Here is a 23211-nt window from a genome sequence, read left to right on the forward strand (position 1 = left end):
GCCTGCCTCCACCTCCTTTTCAATTACCTTGCTACCCAGAGCAGAGGCCATGCCCTGAAGGTATTTAAGTTCTGAGGTCCCACTCAGCTTATTATTAACTGCCTCTCCTAGAAAACAGAAGGTAACCTGGGTCAGTCAACAAGCATTTATTAAGCTTCCTACGTGCCAAGCACTGTGCTAAGTATTGAGGATACAAAGAAAAGGAAAAGACAGTCCCTGACCTGAAAGAGCTTGTAATCAAATGTAGTTACATGGGAGCTATTCAGACTATTCGATCCTCAGGACCAACCTAGTTTGGGGCTTTGGTATGCTATTCCAATACAAAACCAAAGTCAACGATTTCAGTCAGATGCTTTAAAAAAAGTTAAATAAGGTGATTCTGTTCAGTTATGTCTGTTAACACATATTATAATGTTCTCTGCTTGCTTTTTTATCCAAACATATTCAATAATTGTAATTTTACCTTGACCACAAACAGGCCAAGGGTTAGCTAGAAATAAATACAAATTTAAATTAAGAGGTCCAAACCTCTGCCTAAGTGTTATCAACTTTTCTAACTGGGACTCAGCGTCATTTTGGTAATACTGCTAATATTTCACTGATATTAACTCCCTAAAGAAATAGAGAAGGGAGTCACTATGGGCCTAAGGGGCCATCATATCTCCCCTATGCTTAAAATAAGCTAATTATTCTATCAGAGTGAGCCTTATTACATCTCTAGTAACAAAAAGGAGTAGGGGAAGGAGAAGGAGAAAAAGCATGTGATGACTCTAGCTTCCTGGTAGCCTGCACCTTTCACCCTCTTCAGGAATACCCACATCCACTTATGCTACAAAAGTATAAGATTCTTAAAGCTCACTAGGGTGTAACAGGGCGAGTTAGAGCCAACCCCTGCCCTCACTGGACCTCCGCGCCCAGGGCCTGCTGAGGTAAAACTCAGGGCTCTGAGGTAACGGTGGGACAAGATGGAGTCAGGAGGAAGGGTCTTGCCTTTGTGACCACATGGCACTTCCGGTTCTTAGTCCGGATTTGCCTGACCACAAGGGAATCTTGGGAGAGCGCAGGAAAAGGAGAAGAGGAGAATAGGAGGAACCAGGGTGGCCCTAGTGCCTACGTAACCAAAGATATAAAAGTTTGCTACTAACCTGAATAAATTGGAGTTATTCACCATCTTGCCTCCCGCCTCATTCATTGTCTGCGAGATCAGGCCTTTGCTGGACAAAGGCCTGGGAATTGGGGGGGTAAGGACCCCAACAAGTGGCGCCCAAACGTGGGGCCCTGCGCGGAGCCACACGTGCACCCCCATGATCCCCAGGGAGCCTCCTTCCTACGAGAGGACGGAGAAGAGCAGATGACTGCATGCACACTGACCCTGGGACATTGCAGCGGGAGGGGCAATCCCATCTCCGTGGGCAACCCGGCTTCTATGCTGGTGAGGTAAGGATTTCCCTTATCATGGGGCAGGCGGAGTCCTTAGGAACCGCCACGGATCAGGCCACATTCATAAGAATCATATATAAGATGGCCAAGGATCAGGGGCATACAGTCACTCCCCGGATTATCAGGGGTTTTCTTAAAATCGTGGAACAAATATCCCCTTGGACCGCACAGCAGGCTCCCCCTCCCTCCCCCCTGCAGGGTCTTGGAGAGTTGTAGGAGAGCAGTTAACAAGCTATGAGTCAGAAAACCCCAGGGGCTTGGAACCCAGCACATTTTTTCTATACAACATTATAAAAGCGGCTCTTGAAGACACAGAAGGCTGCTGTGAAAAACAGCCCGGGCAGCTTACAGCCTCCACTCAGACCATGCCTTCCCTGTCCCCCGGTTCTTCTCTGGAACAATCGCGACCCTCCTCCCCAGATCTCAGAGCTCTGCCTCACCCACACTCGCTATGCCCTGATTTAGATCAGTTTCAGGAACAAATGCGAGAGAAGGAGGAGAGACAGAGGCTACAACAAGAAAATGAGGAGCTGAGGAAAAAGTTAGAAAAATTGTCAGCTCAGTCAGCTCCACAGAAAATGGTCCATTTCAAAGAGGAAGTTAGCCAAAAGCCACGTGGGAATAAGACAAAGGCAGAGGTTCCCTAGAAAAAAGAGGCAGTGAGAGAGCAGGCATTCATAAGTAAAACTCGGGCGCCTCCTGGTGGAAGAAATGAATCATTACACCCGAGTGGGTTGGCCCTGAGAGAGCAAGCATTCATAAGTGTACCTTGGGCGCCCCCTGGTAGCGAAATGTCGCCATTACAACAAATGATAAAAAAGATGAGAGAGCAAGGGGACGAGGACTTGTGGGACCTCCTAGGAGTGGGAGCTTTTCCAGTCATGGAGGAACCTGGCCAGCAGGTAGAGGAGGATGATCCTGACAATCCAGGGCAGAGGAGAATAAGACAAATTCCCCCAGTGACAAGACACACTCCTGTGTCCCCTTTCCTGATAAAGGAGCTAAAGAGAGCAATTACAGATGATGGTCTAAAATCCCCTTATGTTAAGATTAGACTGAAAGACTTGGCTTCCTACGTACTTACTCCTAATGATTGGAAGCTAGTTATGAGAGCCCTTCTCTCCCCAGGTGAGATGGTAGTCTGGAATTCCCTATTCTCGGAGGAGTGCCAGGATATGGTTACTCGGTATAATCCAGGCAACACTCAAGGGGCTCAGGACTATTTTCAAAAGCTGTCAGGAACAGGGGACTTCCTCACAGACGCTCAGCAGATTAATCACCCCGCGGAGCTATATGAGAGACTTGTTATCTGCGTGGAGAAAGCCTATGATAAGATACCTGTAAAAGGTGAAAAGTCCACGCTGTTGTCTTCCCTAAAACAAAAGCCCAATGAATCCTTCCCTGATTTCTGTGCCCGGGTCCAGGATGCAGTGACTAAAATTATGGGGGAAGTGGACGGCACAATTATAGTCATCAGAGAGATTTTAAGGAATAGTTGCAATGCACATTGTAAAAAGGCCATGGCTGGACTTAAAAAAGATGCAGGGTTAGAGGAGATGTTTCAAAGATGTTAAATGGTAGGCACAGAGGTTTTCACTGCTCAAGTGAGAGCAGCGGCTTACGGGTTCAAGCCTCAATGGCCCCGAAGCCAGCAGGGAGCTAATCAGGACAAACAGTGTTTTCAGTGTGGAAAATGGGGGCACTTTAAAAAGGAGTGTAGAGCTGCCCCGCGAGCCAGAGGAGGAGCTCGCCCAAAGACACCCTGCCCAAAACGTAAGAAACCAGGGCGTTGGGCCTTTGAATGCCGTAAGGGAACACCACCTCCTCAACAGTATTTAAACGCCCTGGCGGGCCACCCACCAGCCCAGGACCAATGGTGGGATCAGCCGAACGTCAATACCCTGGCGCTTCGCCAACAGTACCAGCAGTTGGCGGCCATGCAGCCCCCTACTGGACTATAGATCACCATAGTAGATGGTATTACAGTATCAAGCCCCTCACCACTGTCATGGCACCTATGCACGAGACTCTTACTATGAAAGCAGGAGAGCTCGGCCTTTTGGTGGCTTCCCCAGCACATGAATACACAGGCTTAGTCCCTATAATTCACCTTTTTCCCAGCAACCTCCCCATCACTAAAATACCTTTAATGAACACCACTAACACAGAAAGTACCCTGGATGCTGGACAAAAGATGGCAGTCCTGTTAATATTTACTGATGAGGAAGGTCCCGCTACATATTTCCAAGAGGCATTGACCACACGGCACCAGCAGCTCACCATCAGGGTGGGTGGGCACCTTTTCACTGGCTTTATGGACACTGGGGCCGATCGCACCGTTATTCCCCTTGAATGGTGGGACCCTAATTGGCCCTTAGCTCCTGCACAAGATCTCTATGGAACAGGGGGCATATAACTGGCTGCAATGGCTGCCAAACCTCTCACGTGGGAATTTGAAGGAAAGCAAGGTCAGATCAGTCCTCATGTGGTTTCTGGCCTCCCAGTAGTTCTATGGGGGCGAGACCTCTTGTCCCAACTGGGTATTACCATCTCCACCCAGAATTTTTCATAGGACCCCCTGGCCAGGCTGCACTACCCATTCAGGTCCCAGCCCTTACTTGAACAAGTGATGAGCCAATATGGGCGGACCAGTGGGCCCTGTCTAGTGAAAAAACAGCAGCCCTCAAGGTGATAGCTCAGGAACAATTGGAGGCTGGTCACATAGAACCTTCCACCAGCCCATGGAATTCTCCTGTATTTTGCATCAAGAAAAAATCAGGTAAATGGAGGATGCTTACTGACCTTCGTCAGGTCAATGCCTCTATGGAAACGATGGGAGCCCTTCAACCTGGGCTCCCTTCACCAAACATGCTTCCAAGAGGATCTAAAATATGGGTTATTGATATAAAAGATTGCTTTTATAGCATTCCACTGCATCCTGATGATACTAGGTGATTTGCTTTTTCCATTCCTTCAGCGAATTTACAGGAGCCTTATGTTAGATATCAATGGAAAGTGCTCCCTCAAGGCATGAAAAATAATCCCACCCTGTGCCAATGGTATGTTCAACAAGTTATCAGCCCTGTCCACGAGCGATATCCAAATGTTCTTTTAATACATTATATGGACGACCTCTTGGCAGCTCATCCCAACTGTGACCTCCTAGAAGAGGTCCTGCAGGCCACTGTTACACAGTTAGAAGTTTATGGGCTTACTGTAGCTCCAGAAAAAATTCAGAAGGCATTGCCCATAGATTATTTGGGAGTAAAGTTACATGAACAAGAGGTGCAGATGAGACAACCCCATTTAGAGCCTTATAAGGTCCGCACCTTGAATGATTTTCAAAAGCTTATTGGAGATATTCAATGGCTCCGCCCCCAGCTAGGGCTAACCACTCAACAACTTGCCCCTTTATATGAAATGCTCCGGGGACCCTCTGATCTTAAATCCCCCCGGCATTGGACCCCTGAGGCCCTTCAGTGCCTTCAGGAAATACAAGCTACCATCCATGCCGGGTCCACTGTGAGGTTCCTTGCAACTGATCCCTTAGAGTTTACTGTCCTTCACACTCCATCACTCCTGGGATTATAGAGTGGGTACACTTAGCTCAAATCAAGAATAGAAAGTGCTCTCCCTATACCAATCTTGTTACCCAAGTTGCCTGGAAGGGCATAATTAGAGCACGAGCACTCAGTGGCAGGGACCCTCAGGTCATTTACACTATGTATACTAGTCAACAGTTACAAAAATGTTTCCAAGAGGACCCTGATTGGCAGATTATAATTGGACACACTTTTCACCATGGTACACCTCTTCCTCTGGCCCACCAATTCACCAGTTGGCCTTGGGCATGGGGGGACAAATTTTCTTCTACACCTGTTAATGGAATCAATGTATTTACTGATGCCACGAAACTGCATCGGGCCTCCATATACATACCTTCTAAGAACAGTGTTAAAGTCTTTACGACTCCATTCACTTCCTCTCAGTAAAATGAATTATTTACAGTCCTCCAGGTCATGCTTATAGACACTCCCATTAACATCATTATTGATAGTCATTATGTTGCAGGTCTTATACCGCATTTAGAAACAGCTTACGTCCCTCTCTGCTCTGATTCTATTACCCAGCTCACATTGGAGATGCAGCAGGCAGTGCGTGAGCGCTCTTCTTCCTTTCATGTTATGCATATTCGTTCCCATTCTGGATTGCCTGGCCCCCTTGTGCATGGCAATGCTACAGCTGATGCTGCACTTCAAGGAGTGGCCCTGACATCACCTGCCCAATTGGCTAATTCCAAATTTCACCTTTCTGCACGCTCTCTCTGGCACCTGTATGGTCTTAGCAAGACCGAGGCACGGAGAACTGTAAAATCTTGCACCAGCTGTGCTCCTTTTCTTCCTCCCCCTGCTGTTACTGTCCGGAACCCTGTAGGGGATGGGCCCAATGACATTTGGCAGATGGATGTCACCCATTATTCTCCATTTGGACGTCCTCAATATATTCATGTATGTGTGCACACATTTTCTGGCTTCACCATGGCTACTGCCAGAACAGGTGAAGCAGTGAAGGACGTGACTGCACACCTCCTTTCTTGTTTTGCCAATCATGGCATCCCAAAAATTCTCAAAACTGATAATGGTCCCACTTACACTACAAAAGCTTTTCAGGTTTTTTGCCTGGAATGGTCTACTACTCACATCACCGGGATCCCTCACAATCCCACCAGACAGGCTATTGTGGAACAGACTAACCGCTCCCTGAAAGCCTTCCTACAAAAACAAAAGGGGGAGCCAGGTCCGGTCCACAGACTAGTTTGAATCTGGCTCTATACACATTGAATTACTTAAAATTTGATGATCACAACATGTCCCCAGCAATGAAATACGTCCTAAGCCCACCACAGAAGTCACGGTCCATGCCGCAGTCCGGGGCCCAATCTGCACTCGGAGGTGCTGGAACATCAGCCATGTGGAAGGACACAGATGGACAGTGGATGGGGCCGGGAACCATAACTGTCTGAGGTTGAGGCTGTGTTTGCGTTTCCACAGGTGAAGGTGACGAGGTGTGGGTTCCCATCCGCAGGATCCATGTGATCGAGACAACAGGAGGCCAAGACAGGGTGAAAATTGCAGGGACTGCTGCAAAGACGAGCACGGAAACAGCAGAAGCTACGGCAGGGGCTGGTTAGTGTTCACCTGCAGCATCATGCTCCTGCACCTGCTCCTTCTGGTCTCCCTGATGGGTCTCAGCGAGAGGACCCAGTCACCAGCCCATCGACACCACTGGGCCTTCATCAACAACCCCCCTTGGTTGAGGGTGATAAGTTGGGGTGAACCCATCCCACACCCCGTACTACAAGGGAACCTTTCCCACATGTTTGGACAACCCTTTATATATAAGGGGAATCAGACTAAGGAACCCCCTCGAATGAACTTCACAGGCTTGATTGCCGGTTTCCCCTTATGCCTACAAAAAGCCATAAATGGGAACTGGAATGGTTTCACATGGAACCTTACAGAGGTCCCTAACACGGTGCCATGGTGTGCCAACATCACTCAAACCCATGACACATTGCAATACATGAATGATGTGCAGTTTTTCCACCTATGGAGCTGGGCATTGCAAGGGGAAGACGTATCTCCCCTAGAAAGCAGTCATCGGCCACGCCCCTTTTGCACACCTACAAACAATCCCAATGTCATGCTCTGGCATAATTACACAGGTTTTCTGTCTTTTATAGACTGTCACTCGCATCAGTGCCAAAAGACTGTTGTGAGTCTGAATGGGACCAATCAGACTCTTACTTCTTGCCATAACCTCTCCCAATTTAGTAACAACCGCTTTATTGCAGGATACCCAGTCCCTTTATATACCACCAAAGAAGGCCGGTTTACCACAGGACTGGCACAGTGCTATTGAGGGTCCGAGTGTCCAGGGGCTTTACATCCCGGAGTCTTTATCAGGGAAGTTCGTAAACAACATCAGCCTTACCGGACGTGTGTGTCTAGGGACCTCCCATGCCTTCCTGTGGGACCGCACCAGCAACTCCACCCTCATTCCCCACCACAACATATCAGGGGTATTTAATTTGTCCTGCCCCAAATGCTCGGCACATGCATGCATGGGGCCAAAATTTACCAAAGGACGGGTCTTCATCATTACTAGGCCTCGGTATGCCCTCACTGTAGTAAGGACCGATGGGTAGTACCATACCCCAGCTGGCCACACACTCTCCATCCTAGACAGCCAGATAACAGCTTTGACTCACACCAGACGGTGCATCTCATGTGTTGTGCTTGGTATCACTTTGCTGGTGGAATTCATCATTGGTTCCATGGCCTTAGCAGTGGCAGTATCAAACACACAGAATGAGGTTCGGGAAGCCACCAAATTACATGACCTCATGCGCAATGTTTCCCTTGGGTTCAAACATCAGGCTCAGATAGATGAGGACTTTTACCAAGCTATTAGAACTTTACAAAATGCAGTGCGGGTATCAGGCACTGAGGTGGAGTATCTGGAATTACAGGCCAAACTACAATGTGACTATCGTTTTAACACTTTCTGCCTTACCTCAAAACAATATAATGCCACCGAACATAACTGGGACACAATCTTTTGGGACCAACTTTAGGGTACTACCTGTCAAGAGAATAGACAAAAGAGAATAACGTGATTCACAAATGTCTCCTTAAAAGACTATAAAAATATAAATTTATAGGTTACTTTGAGACACAATCAATCTAGAAAATGCTTGAGCAGGAAGGTATCATGCCTCATCCGGCTTTGACTGAAGTCCCTCATAGTAGGAGCTGGCTCCATTATGGGCAACAGGAGGAACACAAGAATGGCAAGTATTGGAAGCAAAACCAGTGTGTTCAAAATATCTAATTACCTCCGATCTTACCCTCAGTGAACAAGAGGACCTTTAGGGTGATTGATGGGCCAAAAAATCCATAATATCTGTATTGAAATAAAAAAATGAGGTTCTTTCCTCAATGCCATTCCCTTTGAAAATGTCAGCTCTGTCCTCTGCCAATGATTTTACTTCTTGTACCTGTGCAAATATCAACAAAAACCCATCAGTTTCTACCATAATGGTGCCATATGGCCACAACTCCAGACCAAGTTAGTCATTTTCTTGAAATGTCCAGTTCCTTTTCCATCTGGCTTCCATCTCTTTCAAATGCTGAATGGTATTTGCAGTCATAAATTTATATTGATTATAATAACCTGCCTCTAAAGAGGGCATGACACAATTCTGGAAACTGGCTTAGTTAACCAGATGTGGTAATTACTTTTTCTTCATTCCTTGGTATGGTATTTTCAAGTGAAAATTCATAACACACACAAAAAAGATGTCCTCAACATATTTAATTTTAAAATACCATAATTAATAAAATTGATAATCTATGACAAAAGAAACAAGCTGAATAGAATATTTGAATTAAGTCTAAGGTAATAAATATTTATTAAGCACCTACTGTATACAGAGCACTTTACTATTGTCTCAGTACGGGGTTGGTAAGGTTTAGGATACCAATAGTCCAGTACAAGGAAATATAGAATACATAATAAGATGGTAGAGCAAACCAGCTTTATTGAGGGGACATACTTACAATAAAGAACAGTTAGGGAGGATAGAAATAGGTCAGGTCAGGTGAGACCAGGGTGAAATTGGGCACTCAAAACCAGCAAAGTGTGGTGGATTTTCATGGGGTTCTTATTTGGGTCAAGCAGTAGCATGCTTTGGGGAAATGAGAAGGGAGCCTGCATCTAGGAACTGGTGCTGATTCATACTACCAGGAGAAGAGGAGGGGGATTTGGAGGAATGATGGTAAGTTGAAATACAAACACCCCACCAACAGGAAAGGGACTTTTGGTTGTTACTTCTGGTCTTATGTTGACAGGATTACTTAGGGGGCTTTTAGCTTCCCTGGGGTTTCTTCCTTTGACCAAATGGGGAAGGGCTACTGAAGTCCTTGTAGCCTGCAATCCTACAGGAAAGTAATATGAAGTTTAGAGAAGAAATCTTCTGTGACTTTATGGGATTTGACAGATACCCTAACAACCAGAATTCAAAATAATGCACAACAAGTGAAGAAAAGAAAAATGCAAGTGGGTTAAGTCCTAGAAGGGAAAGTCATTATCAGCTGAAAGGATAACAGGAAGCATCTTGGAGCAGAGATCAGTTCAGTTAGCTGGTATCAACAGGCAGTCACAACTTCATGAAATGTACTGAAAACTAGGTTTATTACAAGAGAGATGTTAAGGACTGTTAAGGGGTCCACTGAACTTGTCTTTTTGAGTTGCCATATTTCCAGAAACACTGAACTCAGAGTATACCGGAAGCACAGAATTTGTCAGAAATGAAGCTTCCCCTCCTCCCAGGCTGACATAATTTGTTGTTTGCATCCCAAACTGGACTCCCTGTGTGTCCTTGGGAATCAATACAGGAGCCAGTCAGTCTGCACTAGGCTAAGAAACCACCTGTGCAGCTGGGACCTGGGGGATAAGCAGACCATCAGTTCTTAAGGGAAAAGAATGGGGCTTTTGCCATCACCTTGCTCCTCCCTTTTGGGAGGGTTTTTATCCTTTTGCTACCTTTATGACATCTTTCCCCTTCCCATGCCACACCCCTTTAGGTGGAGATTTCTGGTATCTCCTCCTTCCTTTGTCCTGCTATGATAAAAATAAAATTTCTGTATGGATTGTGAACTCTTTGAGTTCTACATACACATTCATTTCTTTTGTAATAAACCTAGTTTTCACATAAGTTTCGTGAAATTGCCTGTTGACAGCGGACATTAAAGGAATCCAATGAATCCAAAGGAATCCAATGAAGGGAGAGGAAACAGCATTCTAGGTCTAGGGGAAGGTCTGAGAAAAGAAATGAAATAACACACTTCTCTTCTAGACAGAGAGACCATGAACTAGCGATGCAGAATAAGAGATGCATTCTCAGATACAGGCAATGTGCTGATTTGTTTTGCTGGACTATACATATTTATTGCAAGGAAGGGATTCCACTTGGATTGGGGTGTGAGTGGTCAATTATTGAATAATGATAGATATGTGAAAACAGGAAGCATCAACAGCATGTACCGAAGAAAGAAAACAAATGAAGGTGGGACTACAACTAGATAAAATAATTCAGGTTTGTCATTTCCTTGTTAAAGTAGATTCTGGATGTCCCAGAAGTCTTAGTGCAGTTATAAGTTTTGATAACTTAAAACTTCACTAAGTTTACTATTCCCTGAATGTATATCTCTGGGTGTATATGCACGTTAATATATATGTAGAGGGGATACTAAGATCTAAAGAGAGAAAGGGAGACATATATGCCTCTATATATATATACATATGTGTATATACTTGTACATATACATATGTATGTATGCACATTGTGTCCCTATGTATGTTTATACATATACACATGCATATAAATAAACATATGCATGCATGGATATATACATACATATACTTCCTTTAAAATTACATGTGAAGTTCACAAATTTTTAAATAATAGACTTTATTGTTTTCCTTCATACACTGAAATGGTTAGGTTTGCTGGTGATTAAACTAGCAATGGGAAAATAATTTTTCTTTGAAAGAAAAATGTATAGGGTGTGCATAGCTAACAACAATTAGCCAAATTTGGCCAAAGCAAAAAGAGTGTGTATGGAAATAATAGGTGGTACCAGACTTTGGAAGAATCTGAATGCCAAGTCAATGATTATGAATTTTTCTTGGTGAGCAATAGGGAAACACTAGGAGGATTTGAGCAGAGGAGTGATATTGATGCATAAGGAAAACAAGATTGAGGTATGAAGTGTTTGGAAGGCTGAGAGTGGGAGAAGAAAGACCCTTGTACAGACTATTTTGCTATGAAATACTAGACTCAAAAGGAAAAACATTATTAAGGTAAAAAAAAACAAGCTGGTGGGGGGAAGCAGGCACTCAAGCAGACATTGTGATGGTAAGATCAATGGAATTTGCTAGCTGCCTAGAAATGTGAGATGAAGGAGATGGAAAAGTCAGAGATAACATAAAGATTTTGAATATGTAAAACTAGGGAAGTGGTGGTACCATGGACAAAAGACCTGAAATAAGAATGAGGTTTGGAGAACAAGATATTAAACTCAGTTTTGGATTTGTTGTCTGTGAGGTGCCAATAAAACATCTAGGCAGAGATGTTTTGTAGGCAGCTGAAGATGTGCATCTAGTGCTTGGGAGAGAGGTTAAAGCTGAAACTATAGATATGTGAGTCACCCACATCCCATTGATGGTTAAAGTATGGTGAGTGAATACAGCTGACAAGACCCAGATCTTATAAAAGAAGGAAAATTGAAAAGGATCTTGAACAACCCCCACCTAAGGGGAAAAGAGAAAGGTCAACGATTCATACACAGAAGGAATCATTAGGGAGTTAAGAGAAGAATCAGGGGAAAGCATAAAGGACAGAAGATAGATTACCAGGGATTCAGGAAAGAAACGGGGAGAAAAGGAGGAAAGTCATTAGATTGAAGCTATTCCCTTCCCCACCCCCCAAATCCTCATACTCTACTTACATTCCACTATTGGTGATATGTTCAATGAAAGTAATTGCAGTGTCAGTGGTAGAACACAGAACCTTGATTTCAGGCACTGTGGGGTCATTGAGTACTGACTGCATGACACTTATTAGCTGAGTAACCATATACAAGTCATTGGGTCTTTCTGAGTGTGTCTTTTCTTATTCCATAAAAACTAGTAATGCATACCTAACAAGGCTGTTGGAAAAAAATCCTATGTAAATCAGAAAGCCCTATATTAATGTGATATATCATCATTATTGTCATCACCATTATTACTTATCTTTTTTGGTGGTATTCAGGTAGAAATTGTCCACAGACAAGTCCCTATCCTGTGGAGGGATACAGTACCAGTTAAAAAGAGAGAGAGAATTTCCAGCTGACTCTCTTGCTTCTACCCTAAATGTTGTACTGTGTAATTCTGGAACTTACAGTGAGGAAGATGAAAGAATATCTAAACACACACACACACACACACCATTAAAACAGCAGACATTTAAAATCTTGTTAGAGATCAAGGAGGAAAATTATTGAAAATAAATTGAAAATATTGAAGTATTTTTATTAATTTAATAATGAATGAGTTTCCAAAACAGGAGGATAAGAAATGCAAAAATGAAACCAGATACAAGAAGTTTACATTCTTAGAAGTCTATCAGATTGGAATTTCTTTTCTGCCAAATTTCCATCCCCAGAAATTCTAAGAAGTATGTTAACAAGAGAGTGAGTCTCTCTCTGTCTCTGTCTCTCTCTCTCTCTGTCTCTCTCTCTCTCTCTCTCTCTCTCTCTCTCTCTCTCTCTCTCTCTGTCACACACACACACACACACACACACACCACACACACACACCATGATACCAGACACCTGTTTCAGAAATGCAGGAGTTAAATGCACAAAGCCAGTGATTGAAGGTTACAGTCACACTGACTTAATCCCTAAATAATGGTTAACATAATTGAGTTCCCCTAACCTACATTGTACATCTAAGAAAGATGATAGTACATATGGTGACTGAGGTCCCATATTTTTATCTTGGGATACTGAAGAACCAAATTTACAAAGTAGGAAATATAGCTTCCTATCCTAAAGAGGAGAGCCTTTCCCAATCTGTATCAAAATGGAGAGACTGAAGAAACAGCACTGGTCTGTTCCCAGGGTCTTTTCACTTGACAAAATGGCACAAATATCACTTCTTAGTAGTTTATACATGGCAAAACAAATTCTCTTGTGCCACATGCAATGGAATAAAATTAAGAAAAAGGATCTGGAACCAAAACTGTTTAATCGAGACGGTGAATGATGACAAAAGAGACATTAGCTCATCATAAAGGTTCCTGAAATGTCAATTATAACTATTAAAGCAACGTGGCAGGTTTAGTAGTCATAATCTCTGAGCTTCATTTGATTCAGGTATTGTAAACTCTTTTGATTGTCCAGTGAATACATCCCCCCTTTCAAAGGCAGCTAGCTATATATGCTGTTATCCGTGGCTTGAGATGGGCACCAACAGCATGATAAACACAAATTTTTAAAAATTATCTGGAAGCATTTTTCCCGGGGCGGAGCCAAGATGGCAGCTGGTAAGCACGGACTAGAGTGAGCTCCATACCCGAGTCCCTCCAAAACCTATAAAAAATGGCTCTGAACCAATTCTAGAACGGCAGAACCCACAGAACATAAGAGGGAAGCAGGGCTCCAGCCCAGGACAGCCTGGATGGTCTCTGGGTGAGGTCTATCCCGCACGGAGCTGGGAGCTGGGAACGGAGTGGAGCAGAGCCCAGCCTGAGCGACTTGGACCATCCAGACCAGAAGCCGGGCGGAGGGGGCCCTAGCGCCCTGATTCAGTGAGCTGCGGCAGTTACGAGACTTCTCAACCCACAAACACCAAAGACTGCTGAGAAGGTTAGTGGGAAAAGCTGCGAGAGTGGAAGGAGTTCGTGGTTCGGCTTCCAGCCCCGGGGGGCAGCGGAGGTGGGGCAGCTACGGCTGCTGCTGCTTCAGGCTCCAGGCCCACCTGGTGGGAGGAATTAAGTGGCGGATCAGAGCAGGGGTGCACAGCCTGCCGAAGATCTGAGCCCAGTTCGGGTTGGGGGTCCTTGGGGAAGGAGCAGTGCTGGTGCGGCAGAGCTGGCACCTCCCCCCCAAACGTGGAACATAGAACTCTGTAGTCTACAAGCAGTCATACCCCACTGAAAAACTCAAAGGTCAAGTTAGTTGGCTGGGATTATGGCCAGGCAGCGAAAACGCACCGAGACTCAGTCTCAGACTCTGCATTCTTTCTTTGATGACAAAGAAGACCAAAACATACAGACAGAAGAAATTAATAAAGTCAAAGAGCCTACAACAGAAACCTCCAAGAAAAACATGAACTGGTCCCAGGCCATGGAAGAGCTCAAAAAGGATTTGGAAAAGCAAGTTAGAGAAGTAGAGGAAAAATTGGGAAGAGAAATGAGAAGGATGCGAGAAAACCATGAAAAACAAGTCAATGACTTGCTAAAGGAGACCCAAAAAAATACTGAAAAATACACTGAAGAAAACAACACCTTAAAAAACAGATTAACTCAAATGGCAAAAGAGCTCCAAAAAGCCAATGAGGAGAAGAATGCCTTGAAAGGCAGAATTAGCCAAATGGAAAAGGAGGTCCAAAAGACCACTGAAGAAAATACTACTTTAAAAATTAGATTGGAGCAAGTGGAAGCTAGTGACTTTATGAGAAACCAGGATATTATAAAACAGAACCAAAGGAATGAAAAAATGGAAGACAATGTGAAATATCTCCTTGGAAAAACCACTGACCTGGAAAATAGATCCAGGAGAGATAATTTAAAAATAATTGGACTACCTGAAAGCCATGATCAAAAAAAGAGCCTAGATATCATCTTTCAAGAAATTATGAAGGAGAACTGCCCTGATATTCTAGAGCCACAGGGCAAAATAGAAATTGAAAGAATCCATCGATCGCCTCCTCAAATAGATCCAAAAAAGAAATCTCCTAGGAATATTGTCGCCAAATTCCAGAGCTCCCAGATCAAGGAGAAAATACTGCAAGCAGCCAGAAAGAAACAATTTGAGTATTGTGGAAACCCAATCAGAATAACCCAGGATCTGGCAGCTTCTACATTAAGAGATCGAAGGGCTTGGGATGCAATATTCCGGAGGTCAATGGAGCTAGGATTAAAACCTCGAATCACCTACCCAGCAAAACTGAGTATCATGCTCCAAGGCAAAATATGGATTTTCAATAAAATAGAGGACTTTCAAGCTTTCTCAGTGAAAAGACCAGAACTGAATAGAAAATTTGACTTTCAAACATAAGAATCAAGAGAAGCATGAAAAGGTAATCAAGAAACAGAAATTGCAAGGGACTTACTAAAGTTGAACTGTTTTGTTTACATTCCTACATGGAAAGAGGACATGGATGATTCATGAGACCTCAGTATTAGGGTAGCTGAAGGTAATATGCAAATATATATATATATGTATATACATATATATATGTTTATGTATATATATAAGTGAATGTGTATGTATGTATATATCTATGTGTATATATATGTGTGACACAGGGTGAGTTGAAGATGAAGGGAAGATATCTAAAAGAAATAAAATGAAATTAAGGGATGAGAGAGCATCATACTGAGAGAGGGAGATAGGGAGAGATAGAATGGGGTGGATTATCTCACATAAAGGTGGCAAGAGGAAGCAGTTCTGTGGGAGGAGGGGAGAGGGCAGGTGAGGGGGGAATGAGTGAACCTTGCCCTCATCAGATTTGGCCTGAGGAGGGAATACCATACATACTCAGTTGTGTATCTTACCCCACAGGAAAGAAGAGGGAGGAAGAAAAAAAATAAAAAGGGGGGGATGATGGAGGGGAGGGCAGGTGGGGGTGAAGGTAATCAAAAACAAACACTTTGGAAAGGGGACAGGGTCAAGGGAGAAAATTCGATAAAGTGGGATGGGTTGGGAAGGAGCAAAATGTAGTTAGTCTTTCACAACATGAGTATTATGGAAGGGTTATACATAATGATACACATGTGGCCTAGGTTAAATTGCTCGACTTCTTAGGGAGGGTGGGTGGGAAGGGAAGAGGGGAGAGAATTTGGAACTCAAAGTTTTAAAATCAGATGTTCAAAAAACAAAAAAAAAAGTTTTTGCATGCAATTAAAAAATAAGATACACAGGCAATGGGGCGTAGAAATTTATCTTGCCCTACAAGAAAGGAAGGGAAAAGGAGATGAGAGGGGAGGGGGGTGATAGAGGGGAGGGCTGACTGGGGAACAGGGCAACCAGAATATACGCCATCTTGGAGTCGGGGGGGAGGGTAGAAATGGGGAGAAAATTTGTAATTCAAACTATTGTGAAAATCAATGCTGAAAACTAAATATGTCAAATAAATAAATTTAAATTTAAAAAAAAATGTAAAAAAAAATTATCTGGAAGCAAGGGTAATCTCAGATATGCAAATAACAGAAAACTTCTGAGTCGCTAAACTCTGTACTAACAGGGGGCACCAATTGACAGAATTAAAAATAGCTTTAGACTGAAAGTAAGGGGATCTGGGTCCTACTCCTTGCTCTGCCACTAAGCAGCTATATGACCTCAGGTAAGTCTTTTAGCCTTCTCAGGCCTGATTTTACTCGTCTATAAAATGGAAATACCTCTCAAGTCCCTTATACTTCAAAACTTCTATGACTTTATCAGAAGTGTGTTGGCAGATGTTTAACATTTGGCTCTCCAAAAAAATGGACACAAAGCACATTTTTAAGTTTAATCTGCATTACTAATATTTTCTCCATTACTTTCTTACATCTAGAAATCAATAAAATAATAAATCAAGCCACGATTCTTTATGTAAGACAGAGTCCATGAAGGAGGAGATATGACAGAAAATATTTGGGCGATGTGAGATGAGGAGGAAGGAAAAAGAGGGAGATGAGGAGGAAGGGAAAAGAGAGAGGTGGGGGTGAAGAGAGAAGGGAGCCATGAGAGGTTTGAGAAGACCTTCTGTAGTAAGTGGGATAGTGAGTTAATTAGAGAGGTATAAAAGAATTACCTTTTAGCACTGAGGGCCCAGCTGAGGTTATGTAACCTCATTTGTAGAGGACCCTTTCAGGACAGTTTCTCCACCTTCATTGAGCAGCTTGTGTATAGGAGTGAAGGCAGCTGATGATGAGAAGGATCCACAGCTGAAGCTTGCCAAGTTGCAAAAAAAAGATATGATAATGGGGCCAGGGACTCAAGAGAAGAAGAGTGTAGGGTTGAACACGTTCACCAAGGAATCAACATAGGGCAAAGAAGTAAGAAATGCAAGCACAGGAGAGATTACTTGGGGAGAACTAAGAGGTCCAGTGATTGGAAGTCATGGTGTGGATAAAGCAAGATTTGGTATTGGGAGGGAAAGAAGGAAGGGAGGGAGGAAGGGAGAAAGGAAGGAAGGAAGGAAGGAAGGAAAGAAGGAAGGAAGGAAGGAAGGAAGGAAGGAAGGAAGGAAGGAAGGAAGGAAGGAAGGAAGGAAGGAAGAAAGGAAGGAAGCAAGCTGAGGCTAGATTTCTAAGTGTTCTATTTGGATATGCTGGACCTTGTTATTTTTTTATGTAAGTGGAGGATGGGGGAAGAATGCCTGAGCATAGCTGATGTTTAAATGTTTGTTGAATTGAGTATAACAAAAGCATTGAAAGTAAGGATACAAAGGAGAAAAATATTTTCATTGGTTTTCAAAAATCACTATTCCCATTTGTTAACAGTAGGTCAAGTCAATACAACTTTATTAAGCACTTACCGTGTCCCAGGCACTGTGCTAAGGACTAGAATAAAAATACAAGCACAAAAATAGTATCTGCTTCCTGGAGCTTCCATTCTAACAGGAAAGGCCAACATATAAAAAGGAGTGGGAAAGTGAAGGTGGGGAGGAGTGGGGAGTACTTGCACTGATAGAGAAGTCCCAAGAGTCAGGAGAGAAGGTGTTACAAGTGAAATTACAGCCCACTTAGTTTCACCCACCAATTTTACAAATGAGCAAACTGAGGCTGAGAGAGGTAAAATGCTTTGCCCACGGTCACACAGGCACTAAGCATCGGAGCAACTTCCCTTATAATCTCTCTCTTTTCTTTTATTACCACAACCTCATCTAAAGCAAAAATCCTCCAAAGATTCTCCTACAAACAATGATTTCCATGCAAAATGAAGAAAATGAGATTAAAAAGAATAGACACAGTATGCTGGTTTAAAAACAACCTTCTTTTATGCAAAGAATAAGGGCTCTTCTTATTTGTGAAATTGTCACACATAACCATCCATTGAGGTCTTCGCCCCATTTGTGGATGATCCTGAAGACAATCCCTTTGGAGCCCAGGCCTTGATGATGAGACCTATGAAAGCAGTGAGGAGAGATGAGGAAATATTCTGACCTCTGAGGTTAAGTCACAGGAATCCACTCTTTTGAACAATTGATTCAACGAAAAACACTCCCTGAAAGGAAGGGAGATACCAAAGCCAGAGGTGTCAGTGTGCAATTTCCTTGAGACCCATGGAAGCAGTGAGGAGAGATGAGGAAATATTCTGACCTCTGAGGTTAAGTCACAGGAATACACTCTTTTGAACAATTGATTCAATGAAGAACATTCCCTGAAAGGAAGGGAGATACCAAGGCCACAGGTGTCAGTGTGCAATTTCCTAGAACCAAAAGAACAAAGAATCAGGTGCCAGAAGAACTACCATTTGTGTTTTTCAACAAAGGTTCTTTCTGGAGCTTATCTGTGTAATGGGCGGGTGGGCCCACACTTTCCCAGAACTCCCACCAGCCTCCAGTTCCCCACTATCGTATTTATTATGTGCTAGGATTTCAAGGCAATATCTTCCAGGGGCCGCATCCCAATATTATGCCTCTGCCTAGGCAGAAAGATGAAGCTTCATGTGTCACCTCTGATGGGAAGAGCTAAGAAAACCTCTGAGAAAGTACGGACACATAACCATCGGATGGGAACCTCAGGGAGCCCATATGACCCCAGTAAACAGCCTAATAGTTAAAGGCTGCATAGAAACAATGTAAGGACATGCTGGGAGTAGAGGAGAGTCTTCTAAAAGAGTACACCTGGGAGTACTCTGGGAGGGGTGGGGTGTATCCCAAATCTGCTACTTACTTGTGACCTTGGGCAAGTCACAACTTCTTTGTGACTCATTTTCCTCATCTGCAAAATGAGAGCTCTCCACTACATGACTCCAAGGTCCTTTCTAGCTCTAAGCCAATGATTCCACAAAGTTTAGACCAAAATGGTAGTCTAGCCTATAGCTACTGTACAAGAAATCAAGGTAGGTATTGTCATTTGAGTGGCTAGATCTTTGTGCAATCCCCTCCAATTTTACTCAACCCTCTGCCCTTTTACTCTTTTAGCTTTATTCCTTTGAGTCTTGAAGGGGGTTCCAACTTCAAGAGTCCTCCTTTAAAATGAAAATATTCCTGGAAGAGTTCCTACTTTGCATTCTTCTCAACAGATGCCTGGATTATGGTTAAATGAAGGCAGGAATAGAACCAAGATGAGATTACCAGGAGAAAGGAAAGGGCATTCATGAAGAAAGTAGGCATTTGTCTTTTCTTTTTTACCTTCACCTCATGTCCAACCCCTTCTCCCTAGTTCTAGACTGTTAGGATAACCTGCTGGTTGGTGGGCCTGCCTCAAATTCTCTCCCCAATCCAATCCATCCACCACTCTCCATCAAAATAATGTTCAGGTCTGACCTCCTCCCTCCATCCCTGCTCAATAAACCAATGGTTCCAATTACCTTCAGGATTAAATGGAAAGTCCTTTGTTACTTAAGACTCTTCACAATCTGGCCCCTTCCTACCTTTCCAATCTTTTCATATTTACTCCTCTTTATGCGGTCTGTGGTCCAGCAATACCCTACTACCAGCTGTTCCTTCCACAAGATACTCCATCTTTCTTTCCACTGGTTGCCTTCCATCCTCCCCCTCCTCATTTCACTTGACATCCCTGGATTTTTTCAATATTCAACTCAAGTGCTACTTTCTGCAGCAGGCCTTTCTGGTCCCCTCCCCCATCCACTTGAGCCTTCCCCTATACAATTACCTTCATTCCACTCTGACTCTATCATGTAAATTCCTATTTATTTACATGTTATGTACTCCCTTAAAATGTAAGTTCTTTGAGGGTAGGGATCTTTGATAGTTTTGCCTTTTTTGTATCTCCAACATTTAGTACAGCATCTAATACCTCATAAGAGCTTAACAAATAATTATGGATTGATTGAAGCAGGAGGATGCTGACAAGCATATTAGCTATTTACAAGTTTATTAAGGGTTGTTCACGTGTGAGGGTATAAATTCCAGCCCAGGTCTAATCTATAGTTTTAGGAATCTTCATGGGATCAAAAACTCTTTTTTGAACTTAATACTATCTTATTTTTTCCAATTGCACATAAAGATAGCTTTCAACATTCATTTTTGCAAGATTTCGAGTTCCCGCCACATGACAGCAAGCAATCTGATATAGGTTATACATGTACAGTCAAGTTAAACATATTTCCACATTAGTCACATTGTGAAAGAAGAAACAGAACAAAAGGGGAAACCCAGACGAAAGAAAAAAACAAAAAAAAAAACCAAAACAAAACGTGAAAATAATACGTTTCAGTCTATATTCAGACTCCATAGTTCTTTCTCTTGATGTGGATAACATTTTCCATCATGAGTCTATCAAAAACTCTTAAAGACAGAAAGATCCTTAGAGCTAAAAGAATCAAATATGAATGAATGCACATATGCCTGCGTGGATGGATGAAACATTTATTACACACAAAACACTGTGCTAAGCACTAGAGACAAAAATTAAATATAAGAGTCTCTGCTGTCAAAGAGTTTCCATTTGTTTTTTTTAATCACCATCACTATTTTTATTTGCCCAATTACGATTGTTACTAAGCCCCTCATCCTACCTCTTATTAAAATGGTTGACTTGCCTATATATGGCCGCCATTTCCAAGGTCTTTTCTTTCTTTTTTTTATTTATTGAATAAAACAAGTATTTCCATAACATTGTACAATAAAAAAGATGATTGTACATGAAACTGTAAATCTCCTATGCACAATTTGCTATTCCTTTCAAATATACAACAGAATTTTCATGTAAATTTCTTTTTTTCTTTCCTCCCCCAACTCTAGAGATGCCTAGAATTAGCTCCTAAGAAGTATATATGTGCAAAACTATTTTGTTATTACTTCTATTTATCAGTTCTTTCTCACATTCTAATGGAGGAAGATTTCAGCTGCAAATCAGGTGGAAAGATCTCATGGTCTTTAGGGAGTACTGACAAAGCAGATGGTGATGCCACTTCTTAATGTCTTTTCCACTGATAAAATCATATCCATTTCTGATGTTGAACCATCTGACAGAGCCAAGGACTTTGGTGGCCAAAACTTCCTTTAAAATATTTTAAAGATAAAGAAACCGAAGTCAAGCAAGGGAGGTTAAATGACTTGTTAAACTAGTTATTGGTAGGGTCAGGATCAAAATACAGATCTCCTGATGTCCAATTCAATACTCTTTCCATTATATCTTTGGTTCTCAATGGTGTGCCTCAACACACCAATGTGCTATGAGTTTTTACTAGGTATGGCAAGCATTTGATGAAGCTCACATGTGCAATCACATTCATACATCACCTGAATTTCTCATAGTGTGCCATTCAAGATTCCTCAAAGCAAAGAACAATCCTATATCATAAGCAACAATATTTAAAAACAACTGTATTACACTCTTTTTATAAAGCCAATGATGATTTCAATCTTTCAAGCAAATGAAGATACTAGGGATTGAGCACATGGGAGTCAGTATGACATGGTGGAAAGAAAGCTAAGCTTGAAGTTAAGAAACCTGACTTAAAATCATTTCTTTAACACTTACAAGCTAGGTGACCATGGACAAGTCATTTAACTTGGTTTGGGTTCAGTTTCCATTTCTGAAAGGAAGAGAAATATTTACACTGCCCAATTTAACAACCAAATCCAATGGCCCTTTCTTAGTCCTCATCCTTCTTGACCTCTCTACTTCTGGCATTTGGCACTATCGCTCACACCTTCCTCCTGTACACTTAGATTTCTCTGTGGTCTTCTGACTCTCCTATTTCTTGGATTCCTTCTACATGTCTGCCTGTTCCTTCCTAGTCTTCTTTGTTGGATCTTTATCTGTATCACATACATTAACTGTGGGTATCCCTCTTTTCTTCTCTACACTATCTCACCAGGTCATCTCATCACCTCTCAATGATTCAATTATCATCTCTGCGCTGATAATTCTCAGATCTATATGATCCAGTTCTTGTGTCTCTCCTGAATTTTATTGTCATATCACCAAAGGCCTGTTGGACTTTTTGAACTAGATACCCTACAAATATCTCAAATTCAGCATGTCCAAAAGAGAGATCATTATCCTTCCAAACAAAAGCCCCAAAGCTTCTATTTAAGAAAGGGGTTCAGCACAGTCCTCTCCCCATTTCCCACTGATTGCACTGCTTTTAGACTTCTTTAATTGGTTAACATTCATTATATGGCCCCCAATTCTCAGGCCATAGATTCTCAAAGTGTAGTCCAGAGACTTCTCTGAGTCCTCAAAACCCTTTCATGGGGTCCATAAGGTCAAAACTATTTTTATAATAATACTAAGACATTTTAATTTTCAATATAGTAAATATTTATTTATAAAATACATAAACTAAAAGCTCCTTGGGGGGCCCTCAATAATTTTTAAGACGGTAAAAGTTTCCATATACCAAAATGTTTGAGAACCAGTGAGAAGTAGGCCACAGCTTTTTCATCTGTAAAATGGAAAGATCTGATTAGATGGCCTCTAAGATCCCACCCAACTCTAAATTTAAAATTTAATGAAATTTACCAGAGTACTATTCAGAGCATGTATCTCTCTAGGACTATACCTTTCAGAGAAAAGATTGACTTGAATTGGGAGAAGAAGTTTCCTCATCAGGGAGTTCTCTACATTGATGAAAAACAAGCCCCATCTCTGTCCCGGTTCCTGTATCTGAGGTGAGCAGACCCACAAAGAAGATTGGCACAATCCATCAGCAACTCTTCCCTTCCTGTTCAGATTTAGGTTATCACATAAATCACTCCATTGTTAAAGTACTCCTTGGAAGTGCTACGGGCAAAATCTAGGCAGGAAAAAAA

The sequence above is a fragment of the Trichosurus vulpecula genome, chromosome 6 (assembly GCF_011100635.1).
Source record: "Trichosurus vulpecula isolate mTriVul1 chromosome 6, mTriVul1.pri, whole genome shotgun sequence".
NCBI lineage: Eukaryota > Metazoa > Chordata > Mammalia > Diprotodontia > Phalangeridae > Trichosurus > Trichosurus vulpecula.